The sequence below is a fragment of the Mesoplodon mirus genome, assembly GCF_964341445.2.
Source record: "Mesoplodon mirus genome assembly, chromosome: 8".
NCBI classification, from domain to species: domain Eukaryota; kingdom Metazoa; phylum Chordata; class Mammalia; order Artiodactyla; family Ziphiidae; genus Mesoplodon; species Mesoplodon mirus.
In genome coordinates, this window is record NC_138984.1 from 109,594,234 (window position 1) to 109,605,053 (window position 10,820).

Here is a 10,820-nt window from a genome sequence, read left to right on the forward strand (position 1 = left end):
TTATATGCTATAGTCTTGTGGGTCTTGTGGATGCAGGCCCCACTGGCTTTCGGAGCAAGGGGCCCATCCCTCAGATGTCAGCCTTAAAGGTTATCAGCACTGTATGTGTGGCCCAAACACTTCACTCTTCAGGGAGAAGCTGGGATTTAGCAGTTCCCTCTTGATTGTATGGTGTTGTGCTGGGGTGGGATTGTTCTCAGCCTTTCTTACCTGTCTTGATGTGGATATTTTCTTACTCTCCACATGTACAGGAGACATTCATCTCATTTCTGGATTTCCTTCAGAAGGAATTGCTTCATGGGTAGCTGTACATTCAATGCATCCATGAAAGGAGGGAAGTTCAGGAGCCTCCTGTATCACCTTCTTGGTCCCTCCCTCCACACCCATTTGTTTGCATGTTATCTATGGTTGCTTTCATTCAACAACAGCAGAATTGAATTAAGTAGTTGCAACAGAGAACATATGGTTCACAAAACTGAAAATATTTACTATCTGACCCTTTACAGAAAAAAATATGCTGACCTCTGGACTGTAGTAATTCAAAAGGAAGGGAAGAATATCACAACAAAAGCAGGAAATTATGAATAAGCATAATACATTAGCAGGCAGAAAGGACATCAATCTGCTCTAAGCAGGATACCCTGAAAGTAATGAGTGGGGGAAGGAAAGTGTCAGGTTGGAAAGTCCACATTATAAGTATAAATAGTCTTGATTACCAGATCAAAGTGTTTTCACTTCTTTCTGTATGTAGAAAAACAAGCCATTTGAAGGGTCTTTCCCTAGTATTATGAGGTTGTTATTTTAATTTAGCAGTTATATAAGATAAACTAAATAGGAAATCCCCAGAAAAACTTACCTTCAGGATGCATCATAGAGAAGACTGGAAATGGACCAACTCAGGTAAAAACTAGGATTCCCTTATACTCTAGTTCAAAGACTGCCTCTTCTCCATAAGAGTGAACTATTTATCGATATTTTTTTCCAAAGTGAACCACTTAGATTTTCTTACTCTAAGCATTTTTCCTCTCCTTCCTTGTTTTTTCTACTTTCCCCCCTTAACTTACTGCGTATAAGCTCTGCCAGCTTGGATCAATTATTAAAGCCTCAGAAGAGACATCTCTTGCTGAAGCTGGATTTGCTGCTCAGCAGCAGCCTGAAGGTTAATAATGGGACCCTATCACCAAATAATAACTGTTACTTTCCTCCTAAGGTCCCTGAAGCATTATTAAAATGTAGCACTATAGCCCCTTACAGGTAATTTACCTCTGTAAAAGGTCATCTGCAAGTACAGTACTTAAAAATATGCCACAAGGAGCTGTGAGATTACATGCTGAACCATTCATTACCCAGCATAAGTCTTACATCAAATGGTCCCATTTTAAATTTATCCACTCTCTCTTAAAAATGGCAATGGAATCTTCTCTGGTACATGTTCATTCACAGCAGAACACATCCCATCTCCCTCAGTTTTCTAAATGTTTTGAGCATTCCTTGGGCTTAGGAATGCTAACAAATCAAATGCTTAGGCAAGTGAGCTTTACCTTCAATGAGTCTTACTGCTCTTTTCCATGACCTGAAAGATACCAAGGGTCTTCATGCTTCCCATAGACTATCCATAACCTCCTACTTCAACCACATTTTAGCTTTCTTTTCTCAATAGTATCTTATGCTCTAGACTTTACCCAATTTCTGCTTCTCCCAAAAGACTGACACATCGAGGAAGTTCCAGTTTACACTCTCCGTATTAGTCAGCTTGGTCTGCTTTAACAAAATATTATAGACTAGATGGTTTAACAGCAGAAATTGATTTCTCACAGCTCTGGAGGCTGGGAAGTCCAAGGTCAAGGACACAATCAAGCAAAAAATATAAAGGAACTAACACAGGGAGAAGAAAGTTGTTGACATAAGAAGATTAAAATGATTTTTTTAATATCAGTGGACTAATAATAGAAAATATTCCATCCATGAAGAACAGGATATTCTAAGAAAGAAAATTCAGAGAACAAATTAAAACAACTCATAAATTAAAAGCAAGCTAGGAATCAAGAGTTTCAGAAAAAAGATAAAATATATGCTTGAAGAAATCTCCAGGAAGTAGAACATAAACAAAAGAGATGAAAATGAGAAAGTAAAGATAAAAAAAATTGAAGGTCCAACCCAGAAAAACAAATTGAAATTAAAAGAGTTCTTGGAAGAGAAAAGAGAGGAAAAGGACAGGAAGAATCATGAATAAACTAGTTTAAGAAAACTTCTAAAAAACTAAAGGACAGTTTCCAAGGTTGAAAAGTCCTACAAGCATCCAGCAAAATGCCTAATAATACAGAAGGCATAATATTGTAAAAACTCACCTCACTGGTGTGTTGGAGTACCAGTTGATGGTGTGTTAAATTAAGAATATTCAGATTATGACCTGCTGAATGAGGAGGCACAATGCACCCACCCACCCATGGGCCAGCAGGAAGCTCCCCCTCGGCATCCCAGCTCCCACCTCGGACAAGTGAAAACTCAGGGGTTGTTTTGATTAAAGACCCAGAACATTCACACAAAGGACATAAAGTCAAAGATTTATTACTTACAGATCCCACAAAGAGGAGAGGGGGGACGCAATGAGCTGGGGGAAGGGCAATCTTCCATCCCAGGTCACAAGCAAGCAGGAGATGGCAGGGTACCAAGCCCCTATTATTTATAAGGTGGTTGGGACAGAGGTCACTAATTTTTCATCGGCTCAACTGTAAGAGTTTATTTTAAAAGATGCCCTGGGAAAGCAATGGCAGAGCTCGTGATAGGAATCCTAAGCTCAGGTCCTTCCTAAATGTCCAGACTCTGGGCGTGAGCAGGATTGTCATCCATACATGTAAAACACCTAGGCAGCAACTCAAAAGAGCTGTTTTCTCATTACCATTTGGAGATAGTAGAAGATATTTAACTACCCCAGTTAGAAGAAAAAGAGCCTTCAGATTTCTGAAAAGCAACACTGAAACCTGTATCAATGCCTTCACAGTTCTGAAGAAAAACAATTTCCAACACAGAATTCAGTACCCAGGCAGACTACCAATCAAGAATAAGAATACACTGAAAATATTTTCAAATCAATCAGTTCTCAAGCTATTAAGCTCCCACAAGTTTCTTTCATAGAAAGCTATGAGGAGATTTTTTTTTCTCCCAAAATGAAGTAAACTAGGACAGAATACTTTATGGGACATAAGAAACAAGAGATAACAATACAAAAGAGAAGCAGAGGACCACCAGGATGATGGTGAAGAGGGTTCCCAGTATAACTGCTATGCACCAAACGCAGAGAGTAATGAGTCCAGATTGAAGCAAGTTCCAAAATTTGTGGCCAGGAACAGCGCAGGGCCCTATATTTACAGCCAGCTTTTCCTCCAGAGTGAAGTGTTAAGCATACTAAAATTAAGAGAACAATCACTTTTATTGGTGGCATCCATCACGGTGACAGTGTATGGCTAAGACTAAATGACAAGACAATAAAGAAATATGTTCCTATCAGAATGCTTACATCAAAGCCTGTTTTCTCTGTTTTAATCAATGTCCTGGCAAGAGCTATCTCCATCCTATAAACTACAATGCAGAATAAAGCACAAATCTGCTTAAATAAAAGGAATTCTCCTATGTACACAGTACCTTATATATACCTGGAATATTTCTGAAGGATTCTTTTTTTCTTTTGATACTGAATGTTTATTCAAGACTAGTATGCAAAACATTTACAAATAGTCCCATGGAGGACTCACAAATATTTTAAATTCAGGATGTGGATTTAACATTCACAGTGCATAAGGTGAAAGGTATATCAACTATGTATCTGCAACTTAATGTGAAAGAGAATTTTACTTTAGCAAATACTTTCTTTACATTGAGGAAAGTGTCCTTAAACATATCTACTTTAATTTTAGTATACTCAGGGTAGGGAAAAAACAGTGTTTCCTTTTATACAGGCCTCAAGAATTAAATAAAATTGACTCCATAGATCATGGTTAAGAAACACATGGTAAAGAATGGTTTCAAAATACTTATATTTTTGTTTTCAATTAAATTCCCCCAAATTAATTTTCTTTAACAACAAATAGTCTTTATCCCACTTGATAACATTTTTCATGTTAAGCAATATTATATGCTTGTCCTCTTTAAGCATTTAAAACAATTAGGACATAGTGGCATTATCTAAAGTTTCAAACTGATAGAGAAGTCAGTTTACACACCTTCGTCTTATGAATAGTGAATAAAACAAGGTACATTCTGCTGTGAATATAATGAGAAAAAGTACTCTTAGCAATAAAGTAGCCCTCTCTCTTTACCCTTACTTTAATTCCATCACACAGAAGGCAAAGAAATATCTTCAATATCTGCTAAGGATGATCTATGGCCCTTGGAGTATATGTATGCGTGGACACACCCCACATGCACATCTACGTAAGTATGTATGTCTGTATGTATTTAATCAGTACAACTGGAGGAATTACATACAACCATGAAAAAATACAATAAAAGCAATAAATGAAAAATACTAAGTGAATAAAAGTTAACGTAAGCCATAGGAGATTTCAGAAAAGGGACAGGCCCATGGATAAGAGATTAAGACTTCAAGGTGAAAGTGACATTTGTTCTGAGCCCTAAAGGACAACTATAACTGTGAAAAGCTGGGAGATGAAGGCAGGACATTCCAGCTTCGGAACTGTGAATTAAGATTTTTAAAGATGCATGCTCACCAAAGCATTTCCGGCAGAAAAAAATGGAAGAGCATAGCGGAAGGGGGAAAAGAGGAATCTATGGAGGAGACCTTATATGCCTTTAAATTTGAACTCTATTCTGGAATTACCAATGAACCACTAACGGAATTTTAAACCAAGAAGTGATATGGTCAAAGCAGTCCCTTAAGGTCAAAAGGCAGGTATGCAGGCAATATTGGATAAGGAAGAGACTGAAGGCAGTAAGTCATAATCAAAATGGTTTAGGAGAAAGCGACAGATTTAATATACTTTTGTTTATACTACTGGCATACAAAGGACAGGGAAGAATGCCAAAAACTCTCAGCCTATCACAGGTATGACTCACTTAACAACAACGTGGTTTTTGTAAATCCATTAATACCCAGAGATATTTTGATCTTTTGATTCTCAGTAATTCAGGGCCCACACTTATTGGTGAACTTCAGCTTCCTTATCAGAGGGCTAAGATCTCTAAAGCAGTATGTATGTAATAGTGTACCTAGCTTCTTTAAGATACCCCAGGGCTAAATGTGAATCTGTATCCCCTAGCAGTGGCTCTCAAGCTTTTTACTGGGCCTAAGAATTACCAGGGAAGCTATGTAAAATGCAGATTTCTAATTCTCATCTTAGACCTACAGAATACATGTTTGTTTTTTTTTTTTTTTTCTTTTTGCGGTATGCGGGCCTCTCACTGTTGTGGCCTCTCCCGCCGCGGAGCACAGGCTCCGGACGCGCAGGCCCAGCGGCCATGGCTCACGGGCCCAGCCGCTCCGCGGCATATGGGATCCTCCCAGACCGGGGCACGAACCCGTATCCCCTGCATCGGCAGGCGGACTCTCAACCACTGCGCCACCAGGGAGGCCCACAGAATACATGTTTTTTTAAGAGGTATCCCAGGTAGTTCCTCGAGTCCATCTTAGACAAGTCATTTCAGCTCGCTAGCTTTGGTATCATGACCTGTAGAATAGGTACAATATCACTGTCTTACAGAGGTATGAGACTTAAGTGATGTAATATGTATTCTTAAGTATCCAGGAATAGCCCTGGCACTTGGTAGATGCTAGTACGACAGCAATACCTTCTCCTTTAGATGTTAATTTTGGATTTACTGACACTGGGTTTCTTAAGACTACAGGACAGCTTCCCAGTAGACTTACAGAGTCCCTATTTGTTCTATTAACTAATAAACGAATACGGCACCTTAGGAGAAGCTTTTCTCTTCCTCTTTCTTTTCCGCTGCAAATAAGGTAGTTATATGTGCTTTTCCCACAAAAAAAAGACTGGCCTTCAAACTTGGATCAAACAAGCAACACAGAGAAAGTAAGCCAAAATGAGCGAAGCAAGATGAACTGTTAAGCCCATCCACTTCCAGAACTCCTCCCTTCAGGTTTTCTCGTCTCCTCACCAGCTTCTTGGCAAACTGGACAAGGTTCTGATGGTTAGGACTTGGGTCTAGACACAGGGGTGTTGTAGGTGCTCTCACCCTTCCGGTGTGTGCTTAGCCTCCTGGTTCGCAGAGGGCAATGGCATGTATTCACTTGGATGCTAAAGACAAGCCCGTTTCTTTGGCCGGGGGGTCTGACTACAGGACACTGTACAAGAGGCCTCACATCTGACTCCCATGTAGAGTCCAGAAGGCCCACTCCTGCAGCCATATCCTACATCCTGGCCTTCTAGTTACTTCTAGGAGGTCTTGTTGGTATATTAAGGAAGGAAAATAGGGTCAAATCCTAGCTTCACCAGTGACTTAGCTGTGCAACACTGAACAAGTTATTTAACCCCAAATTCCATTTTCTCAAGTTAATTTGAAGCTGTTCTGTAGGCAGTGGGGAACTGATGGTTTTTGAGGAGGAAAGTAACAATCAAAATTAGCTCCCTTAACCTGCTGTATAGCACAGAGAGCTCAGCTTGGAGCTCCGTGATGGCCCAGTTGGGTGGGATGGCGGGGGGAGGGAGGGAGGTCCAAGAGGGAGGGGATGTGTGTATGCGCATTCACTTCACCGTGCAGCAGAAACCAACACAACATTGCAAAGCAACTGTACTCCAATAAAAAAAAAAAAAAATTTAGCTCCCTTCCCCCAAAACAGTGCCCCTCCAAAAAAACCCAAACACAGACTAATTTTTAATTTACATTTTTTCTGTTAAAATAAAAAACTAGAGTTAAATTCTCAAAGTCTAAATTAGACTAAATATAAAACTGCTATACAACCCACTGAATGGATTTATAGTTAGTATCCCTCAAAAGTATCTAGTCATCTTCCACCTTTTTCCTTTTTTCTAAATTCATTCTGCTCCAGTCTTCACTATCATCACATGCACTTTATTCATCAAATATCATTTTTCAGGATCAACCTACCTGAATAATCATTAAGCCTCTTTAGAGCTTTCCCAAACTTAAACTTTGTCATTTTGATTATACACCCCAAAGCATTACTTTCCTCACTTTTTTGTTTAGTACCAGGCTGTTCTAAAAAGAAACAATAAAAGTTGTTTATTTCCCTAAAAAGAAAGATCAGTATATCCAATGGCTATTAAGTTAACCACTTAATAAAACACATCAAAAACTACTCATCCTTTTGTTAATTAACTGAAATTAGAACATAATGAATTAGTGAACCTAATACTTTGCCATTTACTTCACGCTTACAAGATTATGCAAGAAACCAAAATGGCTTCTTGTAACTTGTTTGCTTTCAAAATACTTCACATTTCATCCCCATATCCATACAAAGAGAGAAAATCCAAACATACTCTCCTTACCTAAAATCAGCAGAGAAGGCTAAAAAGCATTATTGAGGACTTTTTTAGACCTTGAAAAACAGTTACACTTCCAATGTGTATTTAAATTACAAATCAGTTTTTATCCTGTGACATTGCTTCAACTTAAGTTCATCATAGTTAAATTGACTGGGCTACTGCTTCATCTTTCAAGTCAGATGGAGATTCTTTTACATCAAGGCTCTTAGTCAAGATTTCTTCTTCAGCAAAACTGACTGTTAAATGAGGTAGGAGTTCTCCAAGACTACATGGTATTGTGGTTCTCAATCTCTGTTCCACTGGAGAAAACCTAATTAGTGGTGAAAGAGACCGTTTTCTTTCACCAAGGGACACGTGTGAAGATGGTTCTGTATAGTCAGTGTGCAAATCATGAGTGCCCCCAAAGTTAAGTATATCAATTTGCATGTATTGGGAAGTAAGGCTCAATTCAGGTTTGTCTTTCAAGTGTTTCAGGATTAGAGAGGCAAATTTCTTCCCTTTGCTTGGACAGAGATTTCTTCAGAGCCTCATATCCACTGCAAGTAGCCTGTAAATTAAAGTCTGATTCTGGAGTAGTCTGTCTTCCTTCCACAACGCCTTCTGGGAAAATGCCACTGTGCATAGGACTGTTTGCTTCCAGGTTAAAATTGGCCTCTGTACTACTGGAGTTATTAAGACGTAAGTGACCAACTTCTTCTGGAAGAGTTTCACGCAATATGCCAAAATCACTATCTTTAAAACTGGAACTAATTCCACTTGATACCTGAAAAGAGTTGCATACCATACTTTTATGCATGGAAAGAGCTCTGTACAAAGCTTTCGAGTGGTCGGATATTTTAATATACTCTTCTTCACAGCTACCGATCACATCTCTCCTTTTGCCTACAGCAGGGGAGAATGTCTCTATTTGGCTAGTTTCTAAAAGCTTGTTCTGTAAAGCTGTACGTTCGAAATCTTGCTTACAAATCATGTCCTTACTTAACAAATCTGACAGATTTTGTGTTGTTGGTTTACCTATGTAACTGGTCACCACAGGTTTCTGAAGCACACACTTAAGGCAATCTGAAACAACTTTCTCTTCAGGCAAATGAGAATGGCTAGAATCGGACACAGTGGTTGCTGAGAAAAAACTGGCCATGTTAAACCCTTTTTGATTATGCACCACAGGTAAGGATTCTGGCAATACTTCTCTATGTTCAGTATCCATTTGAATTGGTTCTGTACTTCTGTTTTCTTCTATTTTAGCAGCTTTTCTCTATGAGCTCCTAATATCACTTATCAAGTTTTCTGGAGTCCAGGGAACTTGATTCCTTGTTAAGAACGGGTTAGAAACTAGAGAGTCAATTAGTTCCTCTAACATGACTTCTTTTCCTTTAGAAGGTTGTGGTGAATCAGATAAAACTGCCCTTGCAACCTCTTCTCCCAGATGATCTTGCTCTTTTTGGAATGGATCACTTTTTTAGCTGGCAGAGACCCTCCAAATGCACTACTCTTTGCAACATTTGAGGATGAAGAGTCTTCCACTTCAAATTCTGGTGTTTTCTTAGACACTGTTTCATTTTTCTCTCTAGGAGATGTCAACTTCCTGTCCTTTTCAAGTAGTGTAACACTGTTTCTGTCTGATGGTGAAATGAGCTGCCACAGGGAAAAAGCAGGGCCCTTGGCTAGATCACATTTAGTTTCCAGGATATCACTTGCCCTTCTTGCAATCATTTTCCTGGGTATGTTGCTTAAGTGTATCTGAAGTGAAGCAGCGTACTGCAAAAGAATACTCTTCGCGTCTGCATCTTCTGAGGCAGGATCAAACGAAAGGAGAGACACAGGTGGTAAAAGATCCACAGCTGGAGTTCAACCTTTAATTAGACCGAAAGGAGACAGGCCGAGAAATTCTTTCCAAATTTTATGCCATTCTTCTTGTTTTTCAACAAAAGAATGTCTTATAGTTGTGAGATCTTCTTTTATTTTATACCTCATATGCTTCAGATCTGACAATCTTTCTCTCTGAAATTTGGTCTCTTTTTCAAGGAAATGAAGGTCTATTGTCAGTCTTGCTTGGTCAGCCTGACAATGTTCATATTTCATTACTTTCAAGACTTCATTTAATAACTGAATAACTGTTAAGAGATTCAATTTTCCAGCCTCATAAACATTTCCTATGTGCAACTGACACGTTTGTTTCTCAATTTTGCCAGGTAAGAGCCTTGGAATATTGATAGCAACATTAGTTCCATCGAAAGTATATTGGTTGACAAGGCTAAGGACTGAACTAACAACTTCTCTTTTTCCAAAAACATGAATGTTTCATTCACTGAAGCCCACAAAGACCAAACCTTTTGAATTTTCTCTTGTATATTACTTTGGTCATCATAGGGTTCCATTTTTAAAATTTGTCCTATACATTCTGATCTCAAATTTCATGCTTGTTTAACTGACAACTGTGCATTTTCCTGGCATTTTCAGGTAACACAATCTTCTCTCTGCAAAATTTGTAAAAATCTGTTACGTGCTACATGGCATCTGGCAATGCACTTGTGCAAATCTTGTGGCTTTACATTAAATGTCTCTGGAAAATGTACAGAAGAATTTTTAGAATGGGTTCTTATATATTTTATTGCAACAAATCTTGCAAAGTGATACATCGGATGAATAAACTTAGGACCACCAGGAGAAAGAAATAGTGAACCCACAACTTGAGGAAAGCTACTTCCACGTTCAGCAGAAATCTTTTTTAACCACTCACAGCAATGTTTTCGGAATTCAGTATCACTTTTTTGGTCAAATGGAGGCCAACAAAGTTTGAAAACTTCTTCACTGAGAGACTGGTCAAGCGTTTGAAATAAAAAATAAGAAACTATTTGAAAGGCCTTCCGGTTCAACTCGTCAGACATGTTCACTCCGAGGTGCGTGTGCGGCACCATCTTTCCACAGGCTACGGTCGCTGAGCCCAGCTCGAAGCCGAGCGCCTGCAGATACATCCAGAGATGCTCCTTCTCCAAAGTGGTGACCCAGGCCGAACTCATCTTCGCGGTAGGCAGGGCCCAGCAAAGGAAGAAAGCGCAGGGCCCAGCGACCGAGAGGGCCCCCAGGCTTTCTCCCTACGGGCAGCCTGACGTGACTACGACCCCTCCATTGCCACTGCCTGATCCTCTCTCGCCTGGAACCATTTCGCCTCAAATGGCCTCAAATGGCCTGAGACTCTAAAGTCGCAGGGAAATAGAGCCTCTAAGGGTAGAGTACGGAACAGCTGCCAAAGGGAAGTCCTGAAGGATTCTTTATAAGCTGGTAGCAGTATTAGCCCCCAGGAAAAGGAACTGGGGGGCTAGAGGGGAAAAGCTG

The 10,820-nt window shown here is 39.5% G+C and overlaps 1 pseudogene across 1 annotated transcript; it reads right to left on the minus strand.

Moving 5' to 3' along the window:
• Window positions 1-7,625: 7,625 nt before the first annotated feature.
• On the minus strand, window positions 7,626-10,504 carry LOC309809852 (HAUS augmin-like complex subunit 6; annotated as a pseudogene). The gene has a single exon. The product of its transcript is annotated as an HAUS augmin-like complex subunit 6 (transcript).
• Between the last annotated feature and the right edge of the window lie 316 nt (window positions 10,505-10,820).